Source organism: Apus apus, chromosome 9 (assembly GCF_020740795.1).
Source record: "Apus apus isolate bApuApu2 chromosome 9, bApuApu2.pri.cur, whole genome shotgun sequence".
NCBI lineage: Eukaryota > Metazoa > Chordata > Aves > Apodiformes > Apodidae > Apus > Apus apus.
In genome coordinates this window covers 12532010-12543505 of record NC_067290.1, presented here as the reverse complement: position 1 = coordinate 12543505, position 11496 = coordinate 12532010, and positions in this window count along the sequence as shown.

The following is an 11496-nucleotide window of genomic DNA, read 5'->3' as shown; positions in this document are numbered from 1 at the left end:
CCGGACCCGCCCCCAGCGCGGCGGCTCCCAATCTCCGCGCCGCCGGGGCAGCGTCAGGGGCAGCGCCGGGGCGGGTCGGGCCGCGGGGGGAGGGCACATGGCCCCCGCCTCCGCCCGACCCTGCCTCGCCCACCGCCCCGTCAACTAAAGCCGTCCCTCCGGGCATCGCCATCCCAGAGGGCATTGCTGCCTCATCGAGCACGGCCACCCCCCGAGCATCAGTGTCCCACCGACCATCGGTACCCAACCAAGCATCCCCACCCCACAGGGCATGGCCACCCCACCGGGTGTCAGGCACCACCATCCCACCAGGCATCACTACTGGAACACCCGGGGGCTGCTGCCACAGGCCAGCGGCCAGCACTCACAGCAGCGGGACTGTCACAGTTGCTCCAATGTCACCTGAAGGGATAAATCGAGCAGGCATCGAGTGCAGGCACTGGGTCTTTTCTCTTCTTAGCAAGGGGCAGTCACCTGACAGCCAGGAAGTTCGTCCCCATCTCGCCCCACACCCCTCTCCCCCCAGCCTGGGAAACTCAAGCTGCCCTCATGTTAAGTTGGCCCAGCTGGTTGCCCCCCTCAGGGTGTCCGTGACCCCCTGCAGCAGCCACCCTGGCACCTCCAAACACTAGGAGTAAACAATCCTTTTGGGATCATCCCAGCAAGACCCAGAGCTAGTGGGATACTCTAGTCCGCTCCTCTAGTATCCATGACACTTCCTTGCTTGGGCTGAAACACCTTTTTTCCATGGAGACAAATTTTTGGGGTCTATCCCCATGAAAGCGCCCCAAAGAGGATTTTTTTTTCCTCCCAAGAGCATCCCATGCACTGCAGTGAGAGCCAGGAGCTCCTGGCCAGCCAGCAGCTATGTCCCTGCAGGTTCCCTGCCCCTTCCAAAGGGCTATCATCCCAAAATCGCCTCCTGCCCTCCTCAGCAGGCTGCCCCGCTCCTCTGCCCTCCCTGGCTCTATTCACCCACCTCCCCGTGCAGAGCAGACAGCCCTGCACAGCCCCCGCACGCCGGCAGGACAGCTCCGTGCGTTGCTGGAAGGCTTTATTTGTGTTACACATATCTTTCATAAATCCTCAGGAAGCCTCGGGCAGACTGGGATGGAAAGGACTCCCGCCGGCCAGCAGCGAGAGTCGCCACTGGGCGGGGAGGGGGAAAAGCCCCCCTTCGCCCCGCCAGCAGCAGTAGCACCCTCTTGCCTGGCCATGGCGGGATGTTAAATATTCAGCGGCAGCGCGAGCAACCCCACGGCTCCTGTTACTGCTGCTCTCCTTTGGCTGGAGACACCCATTAACTAATTTCTAATAACAGCAGCATGCGTAAGTGCTGAACCAGCGCTGGCTGGCATGCAGGGGGACCGGAGGCAGCCAGGTTTGGCAGGGTGGCTGCGGGGGGGGGTCGAGGCACCCAGCGCCATGGGCATGGCTGGGCTCAAGCCATCTGCTTAACCCTTCCCCTGCCCTGGGGAAGGCGAGCACAGCCACGTGGCACCGGTGCGGAGACGTCCCAGGGACGGGTGGCAACGCGCCTCGCCAGGGGCTGTAAAAGGAGGCCAAGAGCTGCCGCCCTGTAAGCAAACACAGTGTGGGTGGCTGGGGACGGGGACAGGCAGCGCAGCCCCGTGGCACATGGGGTGCAGCACCCGCTGGAGGAATGGGCATGCTGGGGGGCCAGGGCAGCAACTCAGAGCCTGCCCTCTCCTTCCCACCCTCTGGATACTGCCCTTCACCTTTTCCTGTTGGCACAAATGTAGCTGTGCTCCCTTTTTTATCGTCCCCTCTCTTGTCCTCCAGGGTGTGACACCCCTCTCCATCACCTCCTCTGTGTTGGCTGGGCAGAAGAGATGGCCATGCTGTCCCCACCATGCCCAGCTGAAGCTTTGAAGAAAATCAAAGCAGTGGGAAGGAGAGGAAGGCAAGAGAGCAAAGGTCTCCCCAAACCTCCCAGAGTGTGGCCCAATGGGTCTCTGAACCCTGCAGCTGGAATATGGATGCCCCAGCTGCATGCAGCCAGGCTGGCCATGCAGAGGGGAGCCAAGGGCTGTTTGGGAGAGGGGTGAACTAAGACCCTTCTCTCAGCCCCCCAAGACCCCAGACTATGCTTCCCCAACCCAGCCCAGGGCAGTTTTGCTGCTGGCTCTGGTGGTGTCAGGCCTGTGTCTGGGCTCCAGCAGATTGCGAAACTGCAGCCGTGCATTTTTCTCTGGCCAGCTGGAAAATTTGACGCTGGATTCCCGGATGTGAGGAGCCTTTGGGGGAGCGCAGCACGGCATGTCCTGCTGGCAGCATCCTGCCTTGCTGGTGGTGGGGAGCTGAGCGTCGTGCTGGCTGGGCCATGCCCACAGCCCACCCTCGTGCAGTTTGCCTTCTCACCAATCCTCCCAGTCAAAAGATGCCCTATTTTTTGTCCTTCAGCCATGTTTGGAGATCAAGCAGATTAAAGAGAGCCCATAAAATCCCTCGGCCTCAAGAGCATCCCAGTGCAGGAGAAGGCCGGCCAGGACCCAGCCATGAAGGAGCAAGTGCCATGCAGGCTGGGACATGCTCTCCTTGTCGCGCTTGGTTTCCTCTCCTGGCCTCTGCTCCTGCTGCCTGCAGCTGCCTGCCACTGCTTGCTGTTCCCAGGGCTGAAATTGGAGATGGCAGGAGGATATGGCAGAGATAATGGTTAGATCTGCAGCCCAAGCAGTGTTCCTGCTGCCACCACCATGGCTTCTTGAGCAAGAAGCCTCCTGGAGCTTGTCCTTGCCAGTAACATGACAGCGGGTGCCTCTGGTCCCCAACACCAGCCACCCCACAGGCACAGCCCCAGCACCCAGTGGGGGCTCTGAGACCCCAAATGCTGCCCCAACCCCATTGCTGGGGAGCAAGAAAGGCACAAAAGCAGCTAGGAATGTAGGTGGCAGAAGCAGAGGGATGCCTACAGCTGGGGGCACTCCGGGGTGACACCTGCCCAATGCTGTGCCCACTGCAGGACCCTTCTTCCCTGCAGCCATCCCCTCTACTGAAGCTCCCCAAAGCCAGCAGCATGGTGCCTGTGCCCAGAGGTAAGGGGGGCAAGCTCATGGCCCCCTCCCTCGCCCTTGACTGTTGCCTCCCTCACAGCACATGCTGTCATGTGGCAGGGCACAACAACAACAAGGACTAATTGGTTAATGCGATTTCAAAACATGATTTGCAATTATAACTCGCCAGAGAGCATTCAATGATCCCGCACATGGGGAGAGTGGGTTTTTCTCCTTGGTTTGTTCCTGGAACCTCGAAACCAATTAACTTTACAGAAGCCAGAAGCAAAGCACTGCTCAGCAGACCTGAAGGGTGGGTTATCTTTGTGCTCAATCGCCTCCCTGCCAAGCACCAGGAACCAAGGACCTGAGGACAAGCCCTGGGGTAACCCCACCGCTCCTCCCCTCAGCATTGTGGGGTTTGGAGGAGGCTCCCAGCGCCCCCCAGCTCCCACCAGAACACCAATCCCACATCAGTTCCTCCAACTTCCAGCCATCAAGCACCATGGCTTCTTGGAAGCGCCTGAGAGCAGGAGGATGCCCTGAGCCCTAAAAGACAAACTGTCCCTCTTGGCTTAGGCAGACTGTCCCCTGTGTCATCTCCAGAGGTGCTGGCATTAGTCTGTTCATCTTTGCCACCCAGGCAGGGCAGCTGTGCCCCACTGTCCCCGCTGGCAGCACCCACAGCCCTACAGGGGCTTTGCTGCCATGGACTTGCCGTCCTGCAGCAAGGGCTCAAATGCCTTTAAGGCAATTAAGCAAGGACTTAGCAAGGACTTTAATGCCCTTAAATGCAACTTAAATGCCTTTAAAGCCAAACGAGCCCAAGTGACCGTGATACTCCTGAAATGTCTGGCACACCAGCTCCAGGCCAGAGCCTCTGAGTATTGGCTCATTTCCTCAATGTCCCCAGTTGCTGGGCTCAGTTGCTCTGTTGCTCCCCACATCCCACTGGAGAGCAGGGCATGGGGCTGGCAGTGTTTTCCCTCATGCAGGCACAGTGGTGCTGGGTACCAGCTGCTGGAGGGATGCTCTGGCAGCATTCCCTCAAGACAGTGCCAGGGCCTTGCTCTGCTGCAGGACCCCTGCTCACAGGGTGACCTGAGGGACCCAGGGGACCTACCAGCCTGCAAGGAACACTCTCATGTGCACAGAACCTAAGGCTCTCCAGGCCATGATCTGCTCTCCATCAGCTTCCCAAGCCCCAGGGTCCACCATCCCATGGGGAGCTTGGCATCCTACATTGCAGCCACCCAGGCTCCCTGAGGACAGGAAGGAGTCCAGGCAGTTCCCAGAGCCTCCGAGAAGGCTGATGCCAGCAGTGCAGGACAGCAGGGCTGGGCTTCCTGGCACCCCAAAACCCACCTGGGCCAAGTTCAGGGCCAGACCCCCAGCTAAACCCCTTTAGAACACCAAATCAGGGACTGAGATGCAGCCAGGGTGGGTGGTTAATGTTTAGCAGAGCAGGAGCAGGGCTGTGGCATGGGACAGCTGAAAGAAATGTAGGGTAGCATTAGGGGTCCACAGCACCCAGGGACAGGGGGTGTCTCCTGTTCAACCCTGAGCTCCCTAGCAAGCTGTCACGAGCACAGAGCTCACTGGGGGAGTCCCAGGGGGACGGGGCACATTGCCCAGGGCTTGGGTGACAGATGGCTGGGGAGCTGGGGACCAGGGAGGACCGGGGACCTCTTTCGGCCCAGACAACTGTAGCATCCTTGTTGAAAGATATAAATAACTGGATCAAAAATGGAAACATGGCCACAGCTGTGTCCCTCCTCTCCCCAGGGGGCGGCAGTCAGTCCAGAGTCAGCCCAGGAGCAGATACAGATCACGCAGCCCTGGTGAAGCCATGGTCTGCTCTGGGGGTAACTGGCAGTCCTGGGGCCAGACAACAGCACAGGGTCCTGCTGGGTGTGATCTGGCCACGAGGAGGAGAGGGGATAAAGGCACTTTCATGGCCCACCAGAGAAACGGATTCAGCAGAGGAAGCACAAAAGGATGTGCCAGCACTCAGGACTGAGGCCACTGTGTCCCCCAGCACTGAGATCCCCAAGTTCCAGTAACAGTGGGACACAGGGATGGCTGCCCCAACCAGGGGGCATCCGGGGAATGCTGGGTGCTGAGGTCCTAGCAGACACCCCCAGGTCCCTACCAGCATCACCCAACCTTGTGCTTGTGTGGGCTGAGCCTGGCATGCTTTCAGGCTGGGCAGCGCTGGCATGGTGGCCCACTCCATGGTTGGGAAAGCCCTGGGGCAGCTGCCCCTCTCCCTCCCCTCCAAGCTGGCCGACAATTGGCTGCCCGGGGGACGCCGGCCTTGATCCGCATCGCTGGCAGTCCCCACGGCCGAGCAAACAGAGAGGAAAACAGCCCCAGCCGGCCCCAGGCACTGCCGGCACGTGGCCGGGCACCCCCCAGCACTCCCGTCCCCCAGACCCCTGTCTCCGAGCAGAGCTGGCAGCGCTGCCCTGCCTGGTGCTGCCAGGAGGGGTTGATGGCAACGACCCATCTGCCCCACAGCCAAGGAAGAGCCTGGGGACGGTGGCTGAGCTGGGAGCTGAGGGGGGGGCACAAGTGCCCACTCTGCTGGTGGAGGGGCTGTGCCGAGGTGGCTAGCATGGTGGGGACAGTGCGGGGGCACAGCCCCCACAGGGCAGCCCCGTGACTGCTGGCCCCAGGTGCGGCACAGTCCTTCCTTGCCCAGTACAGGGGTCGACTTGCCCAGTTCAGTGCTGTTTGCCATGGGGCTGGGCCAGTCCCTGGGAGCTGCGGGCCAGCCAGGCCCAGCCGGTTGGCGACGGGCAGCCATCATGTGCAGAGGCCCGTGCCCTGGCCCTGCCCAGCTGCCCCATGTGCTCTCCCCACAGTACAATTCCCTGAAACCCTTCTCCATCAGCACAGCACAGTGCTTCATGGAAATTCCCCCTCCCAGCCCCCTTCCCAGAGCTCCTCCATCAGTGGGGCACCCTATTCCCACTGGAGACCAGGGAGATGCCACAGGCTGGCTCTGTTCCCATTCTCCCCGGCACATCTCATGCTACCCAAAGCCCCCCCACCTACTCCAAGGCACCTCTGGGACCCCCATCCTGCCTGCGAGCAGCAAGTCCCAGCTGTCACTGACACTGAGCTCAGCTGGCTGCAGGAAACACAGAATCATAAAACAATTGGGGCTGCAAGGGACCTCTGGAGATCATCTAGCCCTGCCTCCTGCTAAAGCAGGTTCACCTAGAGCAGGTGGCACAGGATCACATCCAGGCAGGTTCTGAATATCTCCAGAGAAGGAAAGTCCACAACCTCTCTAGGCAGCCTGTTCCAGTGCTCTGTCATCCTCAAAATAATTAATTTTTTCATCATGTTCAGATGGAACTTCCCGTGTTCCAGTTTGTGTCCATTGCCCTTCGTCCTGTGACTCGGACACCCACTCTTTAGACATTTATATGCATTGATAGATCCCTTCTCAGTCTTCTCCAGGGTAAACAGATGCAGGTCTCCCAGCCTTTCCTCAAAAGAGAGATGCTCCAGTCCCCATCCTGGAGGGTGACGGGGGTGGAATGGGCAGGGGAGGTGCCACCACCAGCTGTGGAACCGTGGCCAGGGTGGGGATGGGGGGATACAGCCTTCCATCTACCCTCCTGGCACCACAGTTCTGGCTTGTCCTCAGGGAGGACAGAGCATAGGTGGCTGCCCCAGCTCTGCCGAGAGCGCTGCCCACTCCTGTCCTGCCGCCGGCAAGGTGAGCGCGCTGCTGCGGCCACAGCCGGCCGGCTGCTCCCGGTTCCCGCCGGTTGCCTGCCCAGGCAAGGCGCTGGTCACCCCCGCACAACGTTCACGCCGCCATCCTACCACCGTGTGAGCATGAGCAGGAGGACTTGCCCACACCCCAAACCCACCCCAGCCTCAGTGCTGGACGGAACACGGCCGGGTCACCCGTCCCGCCGTGTGGGTTGGGGCTGGGAGAGGGACATCAGGCACGGAGCGCCAGCGCGGGCCGCACAGAAGCACCCGACCGCCCCACACTAGACCCGCACCCCCGCGTTGGGCCCAGCCTGCCCCACGTCGAGCCCCGGCCCCGCCCCGCTGCTCTGGCTCCGCCCGCCCCTTCGTGGCCGCGTCCCGCCTCAGCCCGCCGCGCGGGCCCCGAGCGCCCTCTGGCGGTACCCGGCGGCAGGGCCGGGCCCGACCTGAGCTCTGCTTGCGCCCGGCCTGCCCCGCTGGGGCTCCCCCGGAACCAACTGCCCCGCACGCTCGTGTGACACCCAAGCACCCAAGCCTCTGTCCCCCTCCAGACCCATTACCTCCCCCCCAGGCCGCTTCTGTTCCCCCTAGATCTCGTGTCTTCCCCAGACCTATGTCTCCCCAAAAGTCTTCCCCTCTCTCTTCACACTCCAGATCCCTCGTTTCCTACCTCCCCACAGAGCTGCTGCCTCTCATTCCCCTTGCAGGTGGAGGCAGGGGCCTGGAAACCCCCAACTCGCTCTCTCACTCAGGGGCGGCAGCAGCAGCAGGAGCTTGAGGTGTTGAGGGGGGGCAGCACCCTGGCAAGCTGCCTGCCCCGTTGTGGGGCAGCCCCAGCCCCTCTCAGCCTCTCCTGCAGGCAAGGGTGGCCGTGCCACATGGTCCCTCCCCAGCAGTGTCACCCGCACCCCGGGGCCCCCGGCTGTCTGAAACCCACCCGTGGAGCTCAACAGTGCATGGTGCCCCGTGGCTTCACACAGCACGGCAAGGTGTGCCAGGCATCCGTACCCCCGTCAGTTCTGGGACAGACTGGCTTGGAGCTGCACGGGCAGGAGCCCAGCTCTGCCATGGCACCAACATCCCAGGCTGCGTGTGCCCCAGCCTCTCTCCTCCCGTACAGCGCACGGGCTCGGCCGGGTCTGCCTGTCACCACAGCTTTCTCCACTTTCCTGTCCCTGCTCCCGTCGGCAGAAAGCCGCGGCATCCCCAGCTCCCGGCATGCCGAGTCGGCGAGAGGAGCCGTGCGGCTCGAACCGCCCGGGCCTGGCTGAGAGCTCATTACACATTAACCCCGTGTTAATGAGGCGGCACGGGCCGCTCCCGGCCTTCGGACCGCGGGGATGCTTCGCAGCCAGTCAGCCAGCCCCGCGGCCGGTCAGGGCTCGGAGGGTCCCGCGGGGTGAGTCCCCCGGGCATGGCCACCGTGGCGGGCAGCCATGTCCCCTTCCTCCTCCTTCAGCCCCGCTGGGCCGGGCTTTGCAGGAGCAGATGAGGCGGAGGGGGACCTTTGTCCTGGCACTCCTCTAGGCAGGGGACAGGACCAAGCAGGCAGGACGGGTCCTCGGGGACGTCGGGATGCTCCGCGGCTGCGATTGGGGACCCAGAGCTGGCCCGCGCCCATCCCGCCTTCCCAGGGCAGACAGAGGTGGTGGCAGCACCCCGGGGAGCCCCGGGGTCCCGAAGGGCTGTCCCCGAGCAGCCCGCCGGGAAGCTGGGTGCACGGGGAGGACACGGGACACAGTCGTCTTTTGTTGGTGCCGGCCCCGGGAGCAGGGACCGGGGCTTTGCGTCCCCTCCCTCCGCCCCCGCCGCCGGCCGGACTGGCGCCCGGCACCGGGGATTTGGGGTTTAAAGAGCAGGAGGCAGCCGCAGCCCCGATTCACCCGCCGGGCGAGGAGGCAGGCGAGCTCCGTCAGAGCCCACGCACCATAGCAGGTGAGACGGCGGCCATGAGGCACGGGGCTGCCCCACCAAGGGGTGCTGCGGGGTCAGACGGCCAGGGCAGTAGAGCTCCCCAGGGGGGCTGCCGGCTCCCTGTCTTTTTTGGTGGGTTCTGGGTTACGGCAGGCTCAGACAAGGTGGCGAGAGGGAAGTGGGGGCAATGCCGGGCACGCACCAACTTCCTTGTCCCTGTCACCCTGTGGCTGACTGCGGAACCCCAAGCCCCGACCCAGCCAGAGCAGCCAGGGCCAGCACAGCTGTGCTGTGGGGCTGCCCAAGCAATGCCCCTTCCTTAGGGCACCGGTTTATGAGAAGGGGGGCCCGGGTTTGCCCTCCCACCCATGGCTGTTCCACTACACTTGCCAGCCCGGCTCTGGGCAGGGCTTGCCCTTGGTGGTACCTGGGCGAGCTCTAAGCTGCTTAGGAAAGAGGGAGCCCGACGCTGGGCACCGGGCTAGGCAGGAGTGGGAAGCAGAGCCGGCAGACAAGGCCCTATTGTGCCGCTCCGGGGCTGCCGGCTCGCCCGTCAATAGCCGCATTATGCTCGGTGGTGGCCCCCCCAGTCTTCCCAGCCGCCGTGGCTCTGCGGGAGCACCGTGGGAGGCCATCTGAAGTGGCTGTTGTGTTGGGGGGCCAGGGTCAGAGAAGGCGGGAGGACCCCCAACACACCATTGCCTGGTTGGGTGCTGCTGGGTGCCGTAACAGTGGGGTGCTGCTGCCACCAGGTTTGGAGACAAGATGCCCTGCATGGGGAGCAGGCAGGCTCGGGGGGCACCGGGGCACCCTGTCCCCACTCTCCTGCCCTTACCAGTGTCAACCATGCCCATGGTGGCCATGGCTGAGCTGTTCTGCTGGGGCAGGGATGAGTAAGTGGGCGGCATGAGGCTGACATCAGCCCTGGGAACAGATGGATGGTCCCGCGTGCTTCCCAGCGAGACACGCCCTGGCTAAAATTACAGACCCTGTGGCACCGACACTGGCCTATTTTTAAAGCCTGGAGGAGATGGATGCCACTGGTCAGTATGGCTCAGGGCAGGACTGGGGTGGCTGGAGCAGGGCAGCAGGCTAGGGAGGAATGGCCAGCATCTCTCCTGCCCTCTGCCGGGCTGGGGAGAAGGCTGGGCTGGTGGCAGGGAGCCTGTGTGCTGTAATTCCGCCAAGGCCCCTTCCCCTCTGGGATGGTTTTAAGGAGCTTCATGCTCAGCAGTTTTTGGTGCAAGGAACATGGCCCATCTGCCTGCCCCAGAACCTGGCTGCTGGCATCAATAAATCTGAGGGCAGACAGTCACCCTGGGGCAGCAGATGGGATCCTAGAACCCCAAAATCCCTCCCTTTCCCTAAAAGCCATTGCACTGCACTTGGAGAATGGAAGTCTCCTGCATCAGCACTCCAAAAGTTCACTGTGCACCCCACATCTCAGTCCCACAGCAGGGACACCCAATGATGGCACCCCAGATGTGCTCTGGCACTGGGGTGCACCCAGCATCCCAGGTCCTCTGGGCTTCCCGGCTCAGCCTGTCACAGGGTGGGGACAATTAAAATGGATTAGCACGGCTACACCAGCATGGTGCTGCCAGGAGCCAGTACCTAATCCCGGCAGGAATGTGCCGGGGCCACTCCATGTCCCTACTGTGGGGGTCTCACACCAATGTTTTGTGACAAGGGGGTGGATGTAGGGTCAGGGGTTGTATCCATAAATGGGGTGTGACCCCTAAGCTGGTGTCCCTCAGGGACATCACCACCACACCAGGCCACAAGGATGCAGCCACCTTGTGTGCATTTGCTCACCATCAGCCTAGGCCCTCACACCAGCATGCTTGGCATCCCACAGGCTCTGTCCCCTGCCTGGCACATCCTTCCCTTGCACCAGGAACATAGTGGCTGCCCGAGGCCTAATGCAAACGTGATGCCAACTTGACACCACATGCTACAGGGAGACAAAGCCACTTTGCCACCTTGGTGCACAGTGAGAGGTGTGCCATCAAAGCAGCGATGGGAGAGATCCCTGAGGTGTTCATGGCACAGCTGGGCTTCCCTGCCTCCTCTGGAAAAGCCACAGGCTGCGGTGGTGAGCGGGGTTTGGGATGAAGAGCAGGCCTGGCCAGGGATGGTGGAGTTAAACAGGCAGTTGGCGAGGGGTTTGTCCTCACACCGGTGGCTAGCAGGTGCCCATCCTGGCCCATCTCCCTCTCTGTGGGCTCTCCAGCAGCCACTGGTGCTGGTCACCCATCTGATGGCACAGATACATCCAGTTCTGTACCAGCTTGCCCACTGGCACAGGAGGTGTGGGAAGAACAGCCATTTACTGCCTGTCACCCCAAGGAACCCTTTGGAGGTGGAGAGGAGCCATTTCCTGCTGCAAACACTGCTGGGGGCTCGGGCGGTGCCAGCGGAGCTACCGATGCTCAACAGAGCCGGAACAGCCAGGGGAGATTTGGCAGAAGCAGCAATTCCTGGGTGCGGATTTGCCGGCAGCAGGGAAGGGATCAAAGAGCAAAGGTACCAGCACCTGCTCGTGCTGGCAGCGGTGACACCCCCGCACTGGCAGGGAGCCAGGCCACCAGCAACCGGCCATGCCAACCACCCTCAGTGGAGCTGGCAGCAAGGGTAGGATGCTGGTGGTGATACCCATTCCAGCTGGGGATTGTCACCATGTCAGCACTTGGTGGCTTCAGTGCTTGCCAGGAGCACCCGGCGAGGCGGGAAGGGGTGGCTGGCAGGCGACGTGGCGCATCCCTCTCACGCCGTTTTTTCCGGGATGGAAGCCCAGCCCTTCTGACGCCTGATGATTTCTCCAGGCAGAGCT